At 44.9% G+C, this 21,748-nt stretch overlaps 1 protein-coding gene across 3 annotated transcripts in view; it reads left to right on the forward strand.

Moving 5' to 3' along the window:
* pak1 (p21 protein (Cdc42/Rac)-activated kinase 1) overlaps positions 1 to 21,748 on the forward strand; it is a 234,991-nt gene that overhangs the window by 79,007 nt on the left and 134,236 nt on the right. Inside the window, exon 1 of one of the 3 annotated variants that reach the window (XM_080197672.1) lies at positions 6,880 to 6,982. The exons of the other annotated variants lie outside the window; for them this stretch is intronic. The gene's annotated coding sequence lies outside the window, so the exon portion shown is untranslated. Of the gene's footprint in view, positions 1 to 6,879; positions 6,983 to 21,748 lie in introns of those variants that run through there. 3 annotated transcript variants of the gene reach the window in all.

Consider the following 21,748-nt stretch of genomic DNA (forward strand, 5'->3'; position numbering starts at 1 on the left):
TCGTTCCATTGTCTTTTGGCTGCACTGTCCAGAAATCCATTCCGTGTGTTGCTTACACGCTGTGTGAAGAACTTTGCGATATTATTCATAAATTCATTCAGTAGCAACACTCTTGTCTCCGTGCCAGAAGGTCATTGGCCCAACCTTCACTCCAGTATTCAAGTACTCAATCTGACATCCTAGCATCGCACGTAATCTGAGGAAGGAACAAGACACCAGACCGAAGCTCTTTTAAGTGGATACAAAAGAATGCACAACAATATTTGAACAGAGGAGCTGGTTTGTGGGACCTTGCTGCATCCCATTAGTCGCTTTGCAATTAGCCTCTCCAGTGTAACAACTGTGACTATTTTGAAAGCAATCCATGAACTGCGAGGCACTCTGGAAGGGCTGGAGGATGTGTTGAGTGCCATAGAAGAGCAAGTTCTATTTCTCCCTTCTGCCATGTTGTTGCACTGGTCAGGGAGAAGAGAGGTTTATTTTCAGTCAGTCTTGACCCAGATCGTAAAGGACAGACTTACATTTATATGGTGCCTTTCACAAACTCAATGTCCAAAACTACATTGCAGTTAATGAAGCACTCTCGAAATGTGGTCACTGTTGTAACGTAGGAAAAGTTAAATAAATTTTAAACTTTAAAACTTTAAGTTTATTTATTAGTGTCACAAGTAGGCTTACATTAACAGCACAATGAAGTTACTGTGAAAATCCCCTAGTCGCCACAATCCGGTGCCTGCTCGGGTACACTGAGGGAGAATTTAGCATGGCAAATGCACCTAACAGCACATCTTTCAGACTGTGGGAGGAAAGTGGAGCACCGGGAGGGAACCCATGCAGTCATGGGGAGAATGTGCAAACTCCACACAGGACAGCCCATCTATGCAATGCACCCCCCTACCCCCTAATGAGTTTAAACATCAGAGTCAGAATTTTCCAGCCTTTCATGCCCCACCGCCACTATATGTAGATAGTGTGGACTATGTACAAAATGCACTGCAGCAATTTACCAAAGATCCTTAGACAGCACCTTCCAAACTCACAGCCACTTCCATCTAGAAGGACAGCAGATACATGGGAACACCATCACCTGCAAGTTCCCCTCCAAGCCTCTCACCATCCTTACTTGGAAATATATCGCCGTTCCTTTTCAGTCGCAGGGTCAAAATCCTGGAATCCTATCCCTAACGGCATTGTGGATCAACCCATAGCACGTAGACTGCAGCGGTTCAAGAAGGCAGCTCACCACCACCTTCTCAAGGGTAACTAGGGATGGGCAATAAAATGTTGGCCAGCCAGCGATGCCCATGTCCTACGAATGAAGTAAAAAAAAAAGCCAGGACGGAGAATTTGACTGTAATGTAGGAATCAAATCTTTTGTTCACCGTGACTGGACCAGGGAATCCTGGTGCCGTGAATGGCTGGAAAATTCCGACCCAGATTTTTTTAGTGATGTTGATTGAAAGATGAAGACTGACCGCAACACCAAGGAAATCTACCCTACATTTCAAAATGAACTTGATGGGCTGAATGGCTGCTTCCTGTGCTGTCATTGACTTTGACTCTTGTGCTATGGGATCTTTCACATTCACCTGAAAGGGCAGATAAGGCCTCAGTCTAGTGACTCATCCTCCACGTGAATGAGTATAGGAAAGCTGCTCTTGAAATTAGACTCACCAACCAGCCTGTAATATATTGTAATAAAACAGTTTATCTACATTATGAGGATGGGTATAGAGGGATGTGGGCCAAACGCAGGCAATAAGGACTAGCTTAGTGGTTTAAAAAAAAGGGGGAAGTATGGACAAGTATGACCAAAGGGTCTGTTTCCATGCTGTAAACCTCTATGACTCTAACTGTGCCCGATGAATTTCTTCAGCCTTGAATGTTTTTCAAGAAGCAAGTACCTGAATTTTGTTACTGGGCCTAGTGAGTTCTTGAATTTTAAAAACTGCACTTTGGTGGAAGTACTCGGGTTGTGTAACTTGGGTTTCGTCTCGGATTCACTGTTAAGAACGTTCAGGAAAGGCCACGTCACTCTGTGTAAACATAACCACTCCATGCAACATGGACTTTGGCATCTTTGTTAAGGAGACATTTCTAAGTTTTGAGAGAAAATATTAACAGGACAAATCTATCTTTTCAAAAAGAATTTCCTCTAACTAGCCTTTGACATTAAATACGGGTTTTATGAGTTACAGTTTGCAAGTGGCCTTAAACATTAGGCTTGGAAATCGCCCATCACTAAATGAAAAGTTTGGTTTGAACTTCTGAGATCACTCCTAAGATTAATTGAAAGCAGGGTTTGGTTTTGGAATATGAGTAATTGCTGACAGGAAATGTACAACATAACTTTATTTCCCTTTTATTCATAGAATTGTCAGCAGTGATCTCATGTTTGTGTCAGAGCTTGCTCCAGTCCATGTCCCATATCATTCCTCTTCCTGAAAAATAACTACATTCTACCTGACTTTACAGTTAGCCTGTTTTATTTATATTTCATTTTTTGTAGTTTTCATTCCCATTCCCCCCGCCCCCCCCCCCTCCAAGAAAGTTGATGATTCCTTAGCGGAAGCAGCATTTGCGTTGCCATCCCTGCACTTTTTCAAGAGGCTGTATTGTTATAACAAAGCTTAAAAGAGGTAAATGCCAACAGATTATTTAAAGTCAGGTGGGAGGTGAGCAGACACTGTTTGCACGAAAGACTGTTAGTCCCTTCCTGGTATCCACACACAACTTTTCAGTAAAAATAGCTGGTTGGAATGTTTTCCTTCTGCATTGAATGTGAGTGATTTACAGATGCACGCTATCGGTGGTCATGATCATCTGCCAACACCTTGATTCTCATCCTTGTTGTGGGCAGGTGACGGCCGAGTGGTATTATTGCTAGACTATTAATCCAGAAACTCAGCTAATGCTCTGGGGACCCGGGTTCGAATCCTGCCATGGCAGATGGTGGAATTTGAATTCAATAAAAAATACCTGGAATTAAGAATCTACTTGATGATCATGAAATCATTATTGATTGTCAGAAAAATCCACCTGGTGCATTATTATACTTCAGGGAAGGAAATCTGCCAATCTTACCCAGTCTGGCCTACATGTGACTCCAGATCTTAGCAATGTGGTTGACTCTCAGCTGCCCTTGGGCATCCAGGAATGGGCAATAAATGCTGGCCATGTCCCATGAATGAATAAAGCTTCCAAATCCCTTCACGGCCTTATCCCTGTCCCCTCCAGCCTACGTTCTTCTTGACCTTTTGTGCTCCTCTAATTCTGGCCTCTTGCATGTCTCCAATTTTGCTCACTCCTCCATTGGCAGCCATGCCTCATCTATCTAGTCATGATGTGGGTATGCCGGCGTTGGACTGGCGTAAACACAGTGAAAAGTCTGACAACACCAGGTTTTAGTCCAACCTATTTATTTGATAATATACTCACAAGCTTTCGGGTTAGTCCCTTCGTCAGGTGAATGGAGAGTTCCACCTGACGATGGGACTAACCCCGAAAGCTTGTGAGTATATTATCAAATAAATAGGTTCATCTATCTAGACCATAAAGCTCTGGAATTCCCTTGCTAAAGCTCTCAGCCTCTCCACAGCTCTTTCCTCCATTAAGGTGTATCTTGGAACTCAGCTCTTTCATCAAGAATTCGGTTGTCTGGCCTTGTAACTCTGTCAAACTTTATTTGTCCTGTGAAGCATCTTGGGATTAGAGATACTATTTAAATGCAAATTGTTGTGCTTTTTCATATGTCCTTTTGAGCACAGTTGCTTGTCACATGTCCTTTTGAGCACAATCCTTATCTTTGTTCCTGCTAAGATAATCTAGATTCATACAGATCCACAACTGAACCACTCAGCACTTTCGAAGAAGATTTGGGAAGTCCCTCCTAATGTCCTGGCAAATCTTTTGTCCCTCAACCAGCACTGTCTTTTTTTTAAAAAATGAAACACATCTGTTCATTATCATATTTAAGTTTTTGTGACTTCTGTGCAAACTGGCTGCAGCACTTTCTAATAGCTACAAAATAAAAAATACTTAAAGTAGCTGTAATTTTCTTTGCAAAGTCCCAAGATCATGAAAAGCACTGCAGAACATGTGGGTCTTTCTTGCATCCTGACTATATTTCCTTTCTTTAAACCTCTTTCTTTTTCAGTCTTAATCCGACACCTCTCTACCTCGCTTTCCACCATTAAGACGTTGTCTAAAACCAGCTCTTTGACTCAGCTTTTGGTCGTATGATTTCATGTTTTCCTTGCGTAAAGGCAGAGTACTGCGGATGCTTGAAAGCTGAAATAAAAACACTGGATAAACTCAGCAGTTTGGGCAGCTTCTTTGGAGAGAGAAGTTTATATGACCCTTCCACAGGATGGACTCAAAACATTAACTGTGTTCTCTCTCTGCAGATACTGCTAGACCTGCTGAGTTTATCCAATGTTTCTGTTATCCTAATGTAGCTAGATGTCATATTTGGTCTATATAATGCTCCTGTTAAGTGCCTGGGGATGTTTTATTATATTATAGGCACTATAAGTTTTAATTGTACTGCTTGCATCCCCTGACTCTGGGTTGATAGACTTCTGTGTGCAGCCTCAATTGTTTTAACCCCTTTACCGTGGAATAAATGCCTTTGCTTTAACGTTGCAATGTGGAATTCAGAAGAATGAGGGGAGATCTCATTGAAACGTATACGATTATGAAGGGAATAGGTAAGATAGAAGCGGGGAGGATGTTTCCACTGGCAGGTGAAACTAGAACTAAGGGACATAGCCTCAAAATAAGGGGGAGCAGGTTTAGGACTGAGTTGAGATGAAACTTCTTCACCCAAAGGGTTGTGAATCTGTGGAATTCCCTGCCCAGTGAAGTAGTTGAGGCTACCTCACAATGTTTTTAAGGCAAGGATAGATAAATTTTTGAACGGTAAAGGAATTGAGGGTTATGGCGAGCGGGCGGGTAAGTGGAGCTGAGTCCACAAAAAGATTAGCCATGATCTTATTGAATGACGGAGCAGGCTCGAGGGGCCAAATGGCCTTCACCTGCTCCTAGTTCTGATGTGTAACCTATTGCAAGGCTGCAGCGGAAAGTATGTGGAACTGAAATATGTGGCCTACCCCGCTAGAGTGTGATGAGTTGATGTCTCAGTGCATTGCACGAACCCTGCTGTTTCCTTTTATCTGAGATGAAAGTTATGTCTTGAATTTGGGAGTTAAAAAGGCATTGTCTTACTTTCTGATCTGGCCTTTTTTTGGCATACGTTTTTTGCTTTTGTTCAGTTCGTGCTAATGATTAGTATGGTTATTGTGCAGTTTAGTTTGGCCGTGGGCAAGAAAATAAATGTCAGCTGGATCTTTGTCTGTATACCACGCAAGAAACAATACTTTTCACTGTATGCTAATACATGTGACGATAAATCAAATCAAATCATCTCTACACAAAATGACACCTCAGGGGATTGAGGAAATGACTTGTGGTGAGCTGTCTCAGAAAGGACAGCATGGTAGCACAGTGGTTAGCATTGCTGCCTCACAGCTCCAGGAGCCTGGGTTCAATTCTCGGTTTGGGTCACTGACTGTGCAGAGTCTGCACGTTCTCCCTGTATCTGTGTGGGTTTCCTCCCACAATCTGAAAGATGCGCGGGTTGACCATGCTAAATTGCCCCATGGTATCCCGGGATGCGTAGGTTAGAGGGATTAGCAGGGTAAGTATGTGGGGTTATGGGGATAGGGCTGGGTGGGATTGTTGCCAGTGCAGACTCAATGGGTTGAATGGCCTCCTGCACTGTGGGGATTCTATGAACCCAAGCAATGTAGAGAAAATTTCTGATCATTTTATTGTATGATTGATTTGGTTGAGTTAACTCTGAGCAGAAGGGTCAAAACAAATATGGGAAATAGAAAATGGAGAAATAAGCCAGGACATCCATTCCTCATACACTGTCCAGTGGCTGACTTATTGGTGGTTGGACAAAAGGGTGAGTAAGTCCTGGGGACCATGAGTGAGGGTGAGATTGATTTGTTTGTGACTAATCAATGATAGCGAGGTTTGTAAATGAGTGAAAGGAATGGCAGAAGTGGAATACAGGAATGGGGTGATGTTAGTGTGTGAGAGAGGGGGAGCTGTGAGAGTGGGGCAGGGGGGCATTGTTTGAGGGCGAATGGGGTGTGACAGAGAGAGCTGGGAGGGAGAAGGGGAGCTGGGAGCCGATGGGAGGTGGGAGAGAGGGACCAGGGGATGTGGTGACGGGGGGAGCTAGGGATGTGTGGGGTGGAGGGGGGGTGCAGGAGAGGGGCAGGTGGGGTGGTGGGAGAAGGGGAGCTGGGAGCAGACAGGAGGCGGAGAGGAGGGGGAGTGGGAGAGAGGGGGGGATGCGGTGACGGGGGGGGGAGATGGGGATATGTGGGGTGGAGAGGGGGAGCTGGGAGGGGTTGGAGAGGGGCAGGTGGGGTGGTGGGAGAAGGGGAGCTGAGAGGAATGGGGCGGGTGGGGGGTGTTGGGAGAGTGGAGTAACAGTGCTGTCGGAGTCATTTCACAGAACAGTTCTTGTTTAGAAGGCATTCTGTTTTAAAGTTACCTGAAGCTGCAGTTCAGATCCATGGACTGTTACGTTGTGCCCCTACATTCTGAATGCAGTAAATGCTCCTAAATAACACACTTTCCCCTGATTCACATTATTAACCAGCAATTAGATTAGAACAAAGCCAATCCCATATTGCCCAGAGGATGACTCTGTTGAACATCAGCTAGTGGAGATTGTCTGCGTTGGATTTATTTCCCCCCCCCCCGCCTCTCTCTCTCCCTCTCCCTCTCCCTCACCCTCTCCCTCTCTCCTTCCGCAACCAATGTGAGTCACTGAGAACATGACATCATGTCTGGGGAGGTCCCAGTCACTGTGTGCTGTTACTTGTGTTGTACACCGGTATTAGATGTTTGTGGCAGGAGAGGGAGAAAGAAGAGGAGCCGATAGGAACAATCCTTAAATTAGGTAAGGTCTGGTAGCTTTTTAAAGAAGGAGAGCTGTGTGTGTGAGTGTGTGTGTTTGTGGGAGGATTGTGGAATAGGCAAACGTGGTACAAAGCAGTGCAAAGATTGAGCCTTTGTTGAGGTGAGGCTTGTGTTCTGAGGCAGTGCTGTGTGAGTGTTTGTATTGTCTGATCTAGCTGTCAGTGCTTGGGGACTGGAGGGGGATGGGGGAGACATGATATATATCGGTGTGATTAATAAGCAATTACTGCGGGTGACAAATGAGGGAAGGCTCCTGGTGGTGCAGGTGAAGACTGTATGATCGAAAGCAAGATATTCATTCATTCTGTTGTGCTGAGCTTCAGTATCTGACTGAAGTGGCCTAGCATTGAAGGTGTAACCAAAAGATTTTGGTCCTTTTAAGAAAATGATTGAGATTTGTTTGCTACTGTGTTTTGTGAGGAGCTGGAGTGATAATACACATATTTGCCTCTTAATATAACTGTTAAAGAGTGTTTCATGCTGAGCTGCTTTATCAAGCTCTGGTACTGAGCTTGGGTGCTTTTTAGCACAACAGCATTTGAATGGATTTCCTGATTCTGAACTTTGATTGAGGAGTTTTAGCACACCAAAGTTCTGTCATTTACTCTCCTGCTGCAGGCTACACTTCAGGAGACGCAGCTGCTTATTTTTGGCCTCTTGCAAATGCAATGCCAGGGAATGATTTAAACTGAATATTTGGTGGTTGCTTTCAAAGTTGCATGTACACCTGGATCTGTTTATTTGATTGGGGCATCTTTTGAAATTTGTGTTGACTTTAAACAAATGACTGTACTCTTTGTACTGTGAAGGTGCAAAGAATCAAAGGCGAAAATGTATTAGTGCAACTTGTTTTGCTTTGCCTCTTTCTCTGCCTGTGAGACTGGAGTCTCTCTCTCTCTCTCTCTGTCTCTTTATCTCCCTGTCTAAATTTTGCTGTGCCTGTTTTCTATTTCTTTTGCCTCTTTCCTATTTCCTCTTCTTCGTCCCTCTCTTCCCTCCCTCCTTCCTCCCCTTCCTCCCTCCTCCCCCCTTCCTCCCTCCTCCCCCCTTCCTCTCCTCCCCCTTCCTCTCCTTCCCCTTCCTCCCTCCTCCCTGTCCCCCCCACCCCACCCCACCCCACCTCCTTCTTTCTCTTCCAACTCTCCCCACCTGGCACTGCACTTATATTGGACTTGTTTCCTTGTTTAAAACAAATAGCCATGGACTTAAAGTACTAGGTTCTATATGGATGTACACATCCCCACGTAGCTACTTTAATGTAGTGCTTTGTCAGCCTGAGACGTTTGCATTAACTGTTATGACCAGGTTTGTGTAAAGTGATGTGCTCTTAAAGCATTGGTTGGAAATTGGGTTGGTTTTATTTTGCAGGAATCTTTGCATTTGTTCTTTTGCAGGATTAGGGGTAAATGTTTCTGAGTGCATGAGTTTATTCATTAGATGTTGGTGATATTGTGTGAGGCTGTGTAACTTCATTGATCATCAAAGAAAGGACTTGCATTTGTATAGCGCCTTTCGTGGAGATGCCCCAAAAGACTTTACAGCCAATCTAATGCTTTAGAAGTGCATTCATTGTTGAAATGTAGAAACTAAAGCATAAATTACAAAACAGCAGGATCCTATCATGATAATGGCCAGATAATTTTACTAGACAACAACAACAACAACAGCTTTTATTTATATAGTATCTTTAATGCTGAAAAACCTCCCATGGTGTTGTGAGGAGCATTATCAAGTAAAATTTGACACAAGCCACAAAGGTGGTGTTGGAGCAAATGATCAAAAATGTGGCCAGCGTTAGATAGCCTCTTGAAGAGAGGCGGAATAGAAAGGTGGAATAGTTTAGGGAGGGAGTGCCTGAGATTTGAAACTACAAAACTTCCATTCCAATCAATAGTTGCTTGAGTTGTAGGATTACATATCTGAGGGTTTTGCAGCTGTGGGGGGAGGTGAGGTAGTATGAGATGGTGAAGCCACGGAGGAATTTGAAAACCAGGATGAGTCACGTAATTGGGAAGTAAGGAAGCTATGCTAAAGCTGTTTCGAACCTTGGCTAGACCACACTCAGCACCGTGTAGAGGTCTGGTCATATTATGAAAAGGATACGGAGACAGTGGGGAGAGCTCACAGAAGCTCATGAGGATGTGGTTTCACGTATCAGGGAAGGATTGACAGGCTGGGTCTCTCAACAAGGCTGAGCATTGATCTAATAAAAGTCTTTAAAATGGTCAAAGGTTTGGGAAAGACGTGGAAATGGAGTGTTTTCTCTTGTGGGAAAGAGCAAAACGGGGCCACCAATGTAAGATTGTTACTAAGAGCTCCAATAGGTAATGCCGAAGAAATGTCTTTACCGGGAGAGCATGGTGAGAATCTGGAACGTGCTACCACAAGGTGTGGTATAGTGAATATGGATTTAAGCGGGAACTGGATAAGTATACAACAGAGCTGGAAAGAGAGGAATACAAAGATAGATTTAGGTGGGAAGAGGCTCAAGTGATGCATAAACATTGACATGGACTGGTTGGACTAAATAGCTTGTTTCTGTACTGTATGTTCTATATAATCCTATATATCTGGTGCTGGACCACCTTGTCAGTACTGCACTAGAAGTGCCAGCCTGAGTTGTGTGTCTCTGGAGTGAAAAACTCAAGCACAAACTTGCACCCTTTTGTAGTACAGCCAGTCCAAATAGGATACAGGATGTGCGAAGTTAAAGTTTATTTATTAGTCTCACAAGTAGGCTTACATTAATACTGCAGTGAATTTACTGTGAAAATCTCCTACTTGCCACAGTCTGGTGCCTGTTCGGGTACAACTGAGGGAGAATTTAGCATGGCCAATACACCTCACCTGCACGTCTTTCAGACTGTGGGAGGAAACTGGAGCACCCGGAGGAAACCCACACAGAGACAGGGAGAACGTGCAGACTCTGCGCGCGGACAGTGACCAAAGCCAGGAATTGAACCCGGGTTCCTGGCTGTGAGGCAACAGTGCTAATCACTGGGCCACCGTGTTACCCCCACCTCGTATGGTGTGTTTTGATGGTCTGTTCCTTTTACTTAAATCTGGCAATATTAGTGCTGTCGCAGAGTTGCTTCCATTTTTGCATAGTTTAATTTAGCTGAGAAATGTTTGCAGTGAGTGTAAATTTGTGATAACATAAGAACGTAAGAAATAGGTGCAGGAGTAGGCCATCCAGCCCTTCGAGCCTGCCCCGCCATTCAATAAGATCATGGCTGATCTGTCGTGGCTCAGTTCCACATTCCCGCCCTCTCCCCATAACCCTTAATCCCCTCTCTTATCAAAAACCCATCAACCCGCGTCTTAAAAATATTGAGCGAGGCAGCCTCCACCACTTCAACGGGCAGAGAATTCCAGAGATTCACCACCCTTTGAGTGAAGAAGTTCCTCCTCAACTCCGTTCTAAACCGCCTCCCCTTTATCTTGAGGCTGTGTCCCCTAGTCCTACTATCCTTTCTGAGCGGGAAGAGCCTCTCCACCTCTATTCTATCCATCCCATTCATCATCTTATACGTCTCAATGAGATCTCCCCTCATTCTTCTAAACTCTAACGAGTACAAGCCTAGTTTATTCAGCCTCTCCTCATAGCTCAACCCCCTCAACTCCGGTATCAGCCTAGTAAACCTCCTCTGCACTCCCTCCAAGGCCAAAATATCCTTGCGTAAGTGCGGCGACCAAAACTGCACACAGTACTCCAGCTGCGGCCTCACCAATGCCCTATATAGCCGCAGCAAGACCTCCCTACTTTTATATTCAATCCCCCTCGCTATGAAGGCCAGCATCCCATTCGCCTTCCTGACCACCTGCTGCACCTGCAGGCTGGGTTTTTGCGACTCGTGCACAAGGACCCCGAGGTCCCTCTGCACCGTCGCCTGCTGCAGTATTTCGCCCCGTAAGTAATAATCCTTCCTACCATTATTCCTACCAAAGTGGACCACCTCGCACTTGATGAAGGGAGAAGCGACAGGATGGATGTTGAGAATATTTCCCCTTGTGTGGGGTAGTCTGGAATTAGGGGACACTGATCAGCAGTATATTTTTGTGGTTTGAATATTCCTTGAACAAATGCAGTGTCTGCACAGCTTTGAAGCATGCTCCTGAGCTGCCTTCGTTTCTCACTCGACGATGCACTGTGACAAGAAGTCTTCCATTTGAGATGGTGATGGAGGGGAAACTATGGTTGGGCAGCACGGTTGGTGCAGGCTTGGAGGGCCGAAGGGCCTGTTCCCACGCTGTAATTTTCTTTCTTCCTTGTTGTTAAATCTCATCTCTCTTGAGGGTCTCTGGAACTCTCTTTGCCGGAGAGCAGTGGAGGCGGTGTCATTCAATATATTCAAGGCTGAGTTAGGTTTTTGATTGACGAGGGAGTCTATGGTTATGGGGGGCATACAGGAAATGGCACTGAGGTCATCATTCAGATCAACTAAGATATTATTGAATGGCAGAGTAGGCTTGAGGAGCCGAGGATCTTGTCCCTAGATCGTGACCGGAACTTACTGGCTGTTCACGCTGGTGGGATCTTCCAGACGGCGCACTGACACTGTGGGGGCAGTGAGGAGTGCCCTCAATGGAAAACCCACCAACAACAATGGGACTGGAAGATCCCATGGCCGGCCAATGGCGAGCCATGCAGAAAATCCCGCCCTTGTATTTAAAGTTGATTTATCTAGTAGTCACAAGTAGGCATACATTAACACTGCAGTGAAGTCACTGAAAATCCCCTAGTCGCCACACTCCGGCGCCTGTTTGGGAATTCTGGGGGAGAATTTAACATGACCAGTCCACCTAACGTGCACATCTTTGGCCTGTGGAGGAAACCAGAGCACCTGGAGGAAATGCGTGCAGACACGGGGAGAATGCGCAGACTCCGCACAGACAGTGAGCCAAGCAGGGAATTGAACCCAGGTGCTGTGAGGCAGCAGTGCTAGCCACTGTGCCACCATGCCGCCCCATATAAATGTACAAGTGGGAACCTTCTTTGACTGCTTTGACTTTATTTCAACCAGATTTTCTTCAGTTGCTGGAACACTTTAACCACAGCAAATAACCCCCTGGCTGTGTTGAACACAGCAGCCGACGTAGGCTATGAAAAAGACCCACTAAATTCAGGGTACCTTCAAAATAACCCAGTATATAGCAGTCTGCAAAAGACATGGCTCATGAGCAATCCATGAGATCCAATGCTTGTGCTTATTCTCTCCTCCTCCCTTCACTGTTAGCTGTAATTGCCCTCTGCCTTTCCCAAATGACCATCTCCCTATGTGCTTGGTGGTGCGCGTTGGCACTTTATAAATATCCATGCCAGTCTCAACATTGTGGGAAGTTTGGTTCATTCTCCTACTCCTGTGCAACCTGAAGATGTTGAGCTGATTCTGATACCCTTAACCCTTTACTGGTTTATGTCACGCCATCACACGTAGCATCAAAGGGGGCCACCTGACCCACCATATTACTGCCTTTTGTCTTTGATAAAAACTATCTGATTAGCCTCCCTCCTCATGCTCTTTCCCTGTAAGAAGTATTTTCGTATTATTTCACAATCCTCTCAGGCGTGGCATTCCAGGTTGTGCTAAATAGCTGTGCTTTTTTTTAAAGTCAATTTGCTTAAGCATTTAGGTGGGCAGGTTAGGGCTTTTCATGCGTTGGGCAGACTCGATGGGTTAAAGGGCCTTTTCTGCGCTGTAGTATTCTGTGAGAAGTTCTTGTGTGGAAATCTGTTTTCTGATGACTGACCTATCTGCCAAAGAGAAGAGTTTCTCTTAATTTATTCCATTGCTTTATGCCGCATATAAGGTAAGGTCGCCATAGCCGCAGATGCCAATCGGCTGCTTTTTACTTTGAGGGAGAGAGCTGACTGGAAGTGATTTAACCTGAGGATCACCAAACCTCAGGCGAGAGGCAAGCTTGAGAAAGTGGGGCCTTCATGGGAATTGATGCCACACATACGGAGGGTCAAGGCTGAATTTTTCCAATCTGTATGGTTTAGCCATCAAGAAAGTGCTCTGATTTTTACCCCATAATGGGAATTAAATATCCTGCCTGTAATGCCTTTTGCTCAGGGGAACTGCTTTAGAACTTAAATCTTCAAACAGGTCGGCTAAGGGTAAGTCTGCATCCTGAATATATGGTGAACATCTAAAATCTGGCCCAGTGTGTACATATATAACTTGGAGCTCTTTATTATCTGAGCATATTTAATCATTAATTTGCCTAATCTTCAGTGGTTGATAAGTCACCAACAGCTTGGGTTTCCTCTTACTGCAGAAAAATACCCCCAAGGTGCCTCAAAGGAATGGACTCGGATGGAAATATTGACATCGAACACAAGGAGGAATTGTTAGAATAGGTCAAGGCATCAGGTTTTGAGAAGCATCTTAAAGGAGGTGAAAGATGTAGAGGGGGAATTGGGAGCCTAGACAACTGAAGGCATGGCCATCAGTGGGGGTGTGAGAGATGTATAAAAGATCAGAACTGTCCTTGGAAGGTGGCAAAGCTAAAGAAGGTTACAAAAATGGAACAAAGCCATAGAGATGTTTGAACACAATCGTATTTTGTATTTCATAGAATCATAGAATCCTACAGTGCAGAACAAGGCCATTTGGCCCATCGAGTCTGCACCGAACCACAATCCCACCCAAGCCCTATCCCCAAAACCCCATGCATTTACCTTAGCTAGTTCCCCTGACACTAAGGGGGGCAATTTAGCATGGCCAGTCCACCTAAACCACACATCATTGGACTGTAGGAGGAAACCAGGAGGAAATAAATGTAACTTCTGGTACACCAATACCTCACCAGGCAAATCGAATTTAATGTTGGCAAGTGTGAGGTGGTCCACTATGGTAGGAAGGACTATTACTTACGGGGCGAAAAACTGCAGCAGGCGACGGTGCAGAGGGACCTCGGGGTCCTTGTGCATGAGTCGTAAAACCCAGCTTGCAGGTGCAGCAGGTGGTCAGGAAGGCGAATGGGATGCTGGCCTTCATAGCGAGGGGGATTGAATATAAAAGTAGGGAGGTCTTGCTGCAGCTGTATAGGGCATTGGTGAGGCCGCAGCTGGAGTACTGTGTGCAGTTTTGGGCGCCGCACCTGCGCAAAGATATTTTGGCCTTGGAGGGAGTGCAGAGGAGGTTTACTAGGCTGATTCCGGAGTTGAGGGGGTTGAGCTATGAGGAGAGGCTGAATAAACCAGGCTTGTACTCGTTAGAGTTTAGAAGAATGAGGGGAGATCTCATTGAGACGTATAAGATGATGAATGGGATGGATAGGATAGAGGTGGAGAGACTCTTCCCGCTCAAAAAAGACAGTAGGACTAGGGGGCACAGGCTCAAGATAAAAGGGGGGCGGTTTAGAATGGAGTTGAGGAGGAACTTCTTCACTCAAAGGGTGGTGAATCTCTGGAATTCTCTGCCCGTTGAAGTGGTGGAGGCTGCCTCGCTAAATATTTTTAAGACGCGGGTTGATGGGTTTTTGATAAGAGAGGGGATTAAGGGTTATGGGGAGAAAGCGGGAAAGTGGAACTGAGCAGCGACAGATCAGCCATGATCTTATTGAATGGCGGGGCAGGCTCGAAGGGCTAGATGGCCTACTCCTGCTCCTATTTCTTATGTTCTTATGTTCTTATGTAAACAATGGCTGAGCCAGCCACACCTGTAATCCACTGAAATAAAAAAAGTCTGTCAACAAGTGGGCGATTCACACAAAATCTCTAAAATTTAGTCATACAATGAGAAATATTCTGTGTCCACAGTTATACAGCTACACTCTGGTCTCATTCAGTCTTGGGTTTTTTGTGCCTACTCAACTATCTTGTTGGTGCTAAAGTTTTAGAAGCAGCCAGGTGTCATAGAACATTACAGCGCAGTGCAGGCCCTTCGGCCCTCGACGTTGCGCCAACCAGTGGAACCAATCTAATGACCCTCTAACCTAAACTATCCCAATGTTATTCATAATGCTTATCCACTGACCATTTGAACGCCCTTAAAGTTGGCGAGTCAAATTCGATGATCGATTCGGTTCTGCAGCTTCCTCTGTTCCTATCCAGTCAGTAAGTTAAGCTGCTGTATATGTTCCAGTGGAATAGGTAAATGAAACTGAAGCACATCGAGTGTGATGTGAATGAACGGTGGAGCAGGCTCGAGGGGCCTTTTCCTGCTTGTATCATAGAATCCCTACAGTACAGAGGGAGGCCATTCAGCCCATCGAGCCTGTACCAACCACAATGCCACCCCAGGCTCTATTCCCGTAACCCCACACGTTTATCCTGCTAACCCCCCCGATACCAGGGTCAATTTAAGTTGGCCAATCAACCTAACCCGCACAGCTTTGCACTGTGGGAGGAGCATCTGGAGAAAACCCACACGGGCTTGGAGAGAAAGTGTAAACTCCGCACAGACAGTGACCCAAGGCCGGAATTGAACCTGGGTCCCTGGCGCTGTGAGGCAGCAGTGCTAACCACTGTCCTGCGTCATGGAAACATGTTTCTAAGTTCTAGAGGGATTTGCATTATTTGCAAAGTTAGGGGAGTCTAAAACTGGAGGGCATAGGTTTAAGGTGAGAGGGGAGAGATACAGAAGTGTCCAGAGGGGCAATTTTTTCACACACAGGGTGGTGAGTGTCTGGAACAAGCTGCCAGAGGTGGTAGTAGAGGCGGGTCCAATGTTGTCTTTTAAAAAGCATTTAGATAGTTAGATGGGTACGACGGGTATAGAGGGATATGGGCCAAAGGCAGGCAATTGGGATTAGCTTACCAGAGGGTAAGCTCTGACAGATGAGGCAGCAGTCTGTAAAACACACCAGGTCCACAGATCCTTAAAAGTGGCAGTACAGGTGGGAAAGGTGGTGAAGAAAGCGTATGGCATGCTTGCTTTCATCGGCTGGGGCATTGAGTATAAAAGTATACCCCAATAAGTTTGGAGGTCGGGGGGCAGGTGGGTCTCTGTGATTATTGGTGCTGTTTTCTCAGGCTGGTGTGGCCTATTACGTAAATCAAGAGCCTGTCAGCCTAACACGTACAGAAGCCACATTCCAGCAGACACAATCAGGAAGCTCCCAAATCCATTAATTCTTGATTACATTAAGCCACTTTTCATTTACTGTAAGATTGTTTGCACATCCGGCTCAGAATCCAGCATGAGTCATCACAGGCTAACGAATACTTCTGAATAATAAAACCAAACACAATACAATGCATGTTTTTTAATGAAAGGCAGGATTAAAAATCCATTGATAGAATTTATTGCTATTCCATTCCTTCTCCGGACTGTGGTGCTTAATTCTGGGGTTATAACAATACCTCGCTTAAATAGCCATTATTGATTTGTTTTTGTTCATTCATGGGATGCTAGCTAGACCGGCATTTATTGCCCATGTCTAATTGCACTTCAGAAAGTGAGAGCCGCTGCCTTGAACCAGGCAATCCATGTGTTGCAAGAAGACCCACCCTATTGTTAGGAAGGGATTTCCAGGAGTTTGGCCAAGGAACATCGATATAGTTCCAAGCTGGGATGGTGTAAAGTTTATTTATTGGCGTCACAAGTAGGCTTACATTAACACTGTAATGAAGTAAATGTGAAAATCCCCTAGTCGCCATACACAGGTGCCTGTTCTGATACACTGAAGGAGAATTTAGCATGGCCAATGCACCTAACCAGCACATCTTTCAGACTGTGGGAGGAAACCGGAGCACCCGGAGGAAACCCACGCAGACACAGGGAGAACGAGCAAACTTCACACAAACAATGCCCCAAGCTGGGAATTGAACCTGGGTCCCTGGCACTGTGAGGGTAGTGTGTGGCTTGAGTGAGAACTTGCAGATGATTGCTGTGTTCCCACATATCTGCTGCCCGTATCCTTTGGAAGTTGCTGTCAAAGGAGCTGCGGATGGATGGTACACCCTGTTGCCTTTGTGTTTCACTGATGGATGGATGGGTGGGCTGCTTTGTCCTCAATGGTGTCGAGCTTGAGTGTTGTTGGAACTCATTTGGGCAAGTGGAGATACAATTCTGACTTGCGCCTTGCAGATAATGGACAGACTTTGGAAGTTTGCAGTTTATTAGTGTCACAAGTAGTCTTACATTAACACTGCAATCAAGTTCCTGTAAAAATCCCCTAGTTGTCACACTATGGCACCTGTTCGGGTACACTGAGGGACAATTTAGCATGGCCTATGCACCTAACCAGTGCGCCTTTTGGACTGTGGGAGGAAACCTGAGCACCGGAGAAAACCCATGCAGAATGGTGCAAACTCTGCACACAGTGACCTAAGTCTCGAATCGAATCCAGGTCCCTGATGTTGTGAGGTAGCAGTGTGCCACTGTGCGGTCCATAGGATGTCGCGAGATGAATTGCACTCTGCAGCAAGGTCTGTAGGCATTGTATTTGTGTGGCTGGTTCAGTTCAGTTTCTGCTCAATAGTAAAACCCCCATCCCGCCTTTAAGGTGATCATTACCTGGCACTTGTGTGGCACAAATGTAACTAGGCTCTTATCAGCTCAAGTTTGAGTACTGTGCAGGCCTTGCTGCATATGGAAGTGGACTGTCTGGGCAGTTGCATCATAGAACATATAGAACATGGAACACTACAGCACAAACAGGCCCTTCGGCCCACAAGTTGCATCTTACATAGTGGTGGCAAACTGTTCATATCTGCTTCAGATTTATTTTTGATGGTTTAAAGGTAGCTATGATGAGGATTAGCAAATGATGAACATGAAGGTTAGGTTTTGCATGATACTGAACCTTTTGGGGATATTCAAATGGCGGACTGAAACCACAGACCTGGATGTTTTTATGCAACCAACCATTGTCCACATTGTACAATAAATGGCTGAACCAGACTGTTCACAGCTTGATGTTATATTTGATTCTGTGATGTACTTCCATTCATACATCCATGGAATCATTAAGACTACCCATTTCCACAGGGAGACCATGCAAACTCCACACAGACTGTGACCCAGGTCCCTGGCACTGTGAAGCAGCAGTGTTAACCACTACGCCACTCAAATCCTAGATCTTTACAGTCCTCGAATTCTATGCTTTGTCATCATCTCTAACTTGAATTGTACCATCGTTGGTAACCATTCCTTCAAATATCCAAAGCACTTAGCTCCCAGATTTCCTCCCTAAATTTCACTGTGTTTCGAACTCCCTTTCCTCCCTTTAAAACTTGCCTCTGCTGAATCTGCTAGTCATGTGCCCATATCTAATGTCTCCTTGTGTAACTTGTCAAACTTATAATATTCCTTTGAAATGCCTCGGATCAATTTATTATGCTAACGCTTCTAGATAACCCGAATGTAATGAAAGGCCATCTCCTTTATCATTTCTCTTGCGAGCATCATTACATAAAACAGTCATAATTCACCCATGGATTGGCACATTTTAAATTTGATTTATTACTGTCGCATGTATTAGTGCACAGTGAAAAGTACTGTTTATTGTGCGCTATACAGACAAAACATACCGTTCATAGGGAAGGAGAGGAGAGAGTGCAGAATGTAGTGTACAGTCATAGCTAGGATGGAGAGAAAAATCAATTTAATGCAAAGTAAATCCATTCAAAAGCCTGACGGTAGTGGGAAAAAGGCTGTTCTTGAGTTAGTCAGTACATGAACATAAGAACATAAGAAATAGGAGCAGGAGTAGGCCATCTAGCCCTCCGAGCCTGCCCCGCCATTCAATAAGATCATGGCTGATCTGTTGTGGCTCAGTTCCACTTTCCCGCCCTCTCCCCATAACCCTTAATCCCCTTGCCTATCAAAAACCTATCAAACGCCTTCTGAAAATCAAGAAACACCACATCCACCAGTTCTCCTCTATCCACCACCCTAGACACATCCTCATAGAACTCCAATAAATTCGTCAGACACGACTTCCCCTTAACGAAACCGTGCTGCGTCTGCTCTATCAAACAATTCTCCTCAAGATGCCTCGCTATTTTCTCCTTGATCACGGATTCTAACATTTTACCTACAACAGACGTTAAACTAACCGGCCTATAATTCCCTGCCTTTTGCCTGCCACCCTTCTTAAACAACGGCGTAACATTAGCCGTTTTCCAATCTTCCGGCACTTCCCCAGAATCCAGCGATGTTTGGAAAATAATCACCAAGGCATCCACTATCACCTCCGCCATTTCTTTCAGAACCCTTGGGTGCATTCCATCCGGTCCTGGGGACTTGTCTACAATCAGTCCCTCCAGTCTGTCGAGCACTGCCTCTCTAGTAACAATAATGTCATTCAGACCCTCCGCTCCTACCATCTTTCCGTCGCTAACACCCGGCAAATTATTCACGTCCTCCTCCGTGAAGACCGAAACAAAAAAGTTATTCAAGGCCTCAGCCATTTCCCCATCCCCTACCACTAAGTCCCCCCTCTCATCCTCTAAGGGTCCAACATTCACCCTAGTCAGCCTCTTCCTTTTTATATATTTATAAAATGACTTCAGACTTTTACATCTTTTCCCAAAGGAAGAACGTGGAAGAGAGAACGTCCGGCATGTGTGGGGCCCTTAATTATGCTGACATTGAGGTCTTGAAAGCTGCTCTATAAGTGCTAGCTTTAAAGAGTCGCTAAGTACTATGTTCTTTTCTAGTTGTCAACTAGAAATATGTGGTAGTTTGAATTTGAAAGAGCAAAAATGGATAGGATATGATTCTTGGTCTACATATGTTCCCAGTGGTGGGGGAATCCAGAACTAGAGGTCATAGTTTGAGGATAAGGGGTAAATCTTTTAGAACTGAGGGTGAGGAGAAATTTCTTCACCCAGAGGATGGCGAATGTGTGGAATTCACTACCACAGAATGTCGTTGAGGTCAAAAATTCTGATTTCAAGAAGAAATTAGAGAGAATTTTAGGGGCTAAAGGGATCAAGGGATGCAGGGGCAGAGAATCCGAATATTGAATTCGATGATCTGCCATGATCAAAATGAATGGTGGACCAGACTCGTCGGATCGAATGGCTAATTATAGTTTGTGTTTCCATGAATTAACTACGATTGCATTTTACGGCCATTATCTTTGGGCAAAAGAGGAGAAAATCCAGCCATGGTTCCTCTTCCTAGTTACTGTTCAGCAGCTTACAGGCAAGTGCTTACATGGATGTCAAAATTGCTGAAAAATAAAATACTGCAGTGGCAGGTAATCTAATGAGCTCAAAGAATCCTGAAGGCACTCAGTGGGTCAGGCACCATCCATCTAAAAAAAAGTTGGTTGATGTTTGAGGTATCCGAAGTGTACAGTGTAGAGATTGGCTTTGATACCCATCACGATCAGTTCAGACAGTCAGAAGACAGTCTAGGCATCCACGTGAGTATAACCTGCCCAAGATACTGAAAGCCTAATCTTACAAGCGATGCTATCTTCAGGAGAGCCTGCGTCACTGGCATCCATGACTCAGTTGGTAGCACTCACCACACGGTTAGAATCCTATGGGTTTAAGTCCCACTCCAGTGTTTCCTCCCATAGTCCCAAGATGTGTGGGTTAGGTTGATTGACCGTGCTAAATTGACCCTAGTGTTAGGTTTATAGGGTGAATATGTGGGGTTATGGAAATAGAGCCTGGGTGGCATTGTGGTCACCGCTGGCTCGATTGCCTGAATGGCTTCCATCTGCACCGTGGAGATTCTATAATTCTATAATCCCAGAGCCTTTAGCTCAAGAATCTAGGCTGACACTCAGGGGTATGACACTGTCAAGTCCCCTTAGGTCGTCTTGGGTGGATGTAAAGAATACCACTGTATTCGAGGAATAGCATGGAGTTATCTCCTGTGTTCTGCCCCATATGACCTTATAGAGGTCTATAAAATAATGAGGGGTATAGACAAGGTAGATAGACTCCCCTCACTTCGGGAAAAGATATTGACTAAAACTAGAGAGCATAGGTTTAAAGTGAGAGGGGAGAGATACAAAAGTGTCCAGAGGGGCAATTTTTTTCACACAGGGTGGTGAGTGTCTAGAACAAGCTGCCAGAAGTAGTAGTAGAGGTGGGGTACAATTTTGTCTTTAAAAAAGCATTTAGATAGTTACATTGATATGAAGGGTATAGAGAGATATGGGCCAAATGCGGGCAATTGGGATTAGTTTAGGGGTTTTAAAAAAAAAAGACGGCATGACAAGTTGGGCTGAAGGGCCTGTTTCCATGCTGCAAACCTCTATGACTCTATATGTGTCCCCTGTACAAGATAACTCAAAGTTCCAGATTATCTGATTCATCATCTCATTGTTCTTTGTGGGGTCTTGTGTAAAATTGGCTGTCATGTTTCCTATAGTATAACAATTCAAAAGTAGTGTAAAATGTCCTGAGATCATGAAAAGCAGTAGAGAAACGCAAGTGTAACTTTTACTTGCATTTAAAAACCAACAACGAGAGTTGTATTGTCTCCTGGGGATGAGTGCGTCCTACATTAGTCTGCAGCATGCCGGGTTCTTGTACATTTAAATCTGTAATTCCAAATATCTCTCTTCTCCCTAAGGGCCTCAATAATCTTACCTGATTCAGTGCATGAACTTTAGGGCTTGGGGCGAGTGGGATCAAAGGTTGTGGGGAGAAAGCAGGATTAGACTATCGAGTTGATGATCAGTCATGATCGTGATGAATGGCGTAGTAGGCTTGAAGGGCTGAATGGCCTCCTCCTGTTCCTATCTTCTATGTTTCTATGAAGCAGAATAGCCCTATTTTATCCCATAGGTTTAATTTACTGTCCTCCCTGAAATTGCCAAGAAG

Source organism: Carcharhinus amblyrhynchos, chromosome 10, assembly GCF_965287045.1.
Source record: "Carcharhinus amblyrhynchos chromosome 10, sCarAmb.v2.hapA, whole genome shotgun sequence".
NCBI lineage: Eukaryota > Metazoa > Chordata > Chondrichthyes > Carcharhiniformes > Carcharhinidae > Carcharhinus > Carcharhinus amblyrhynchos.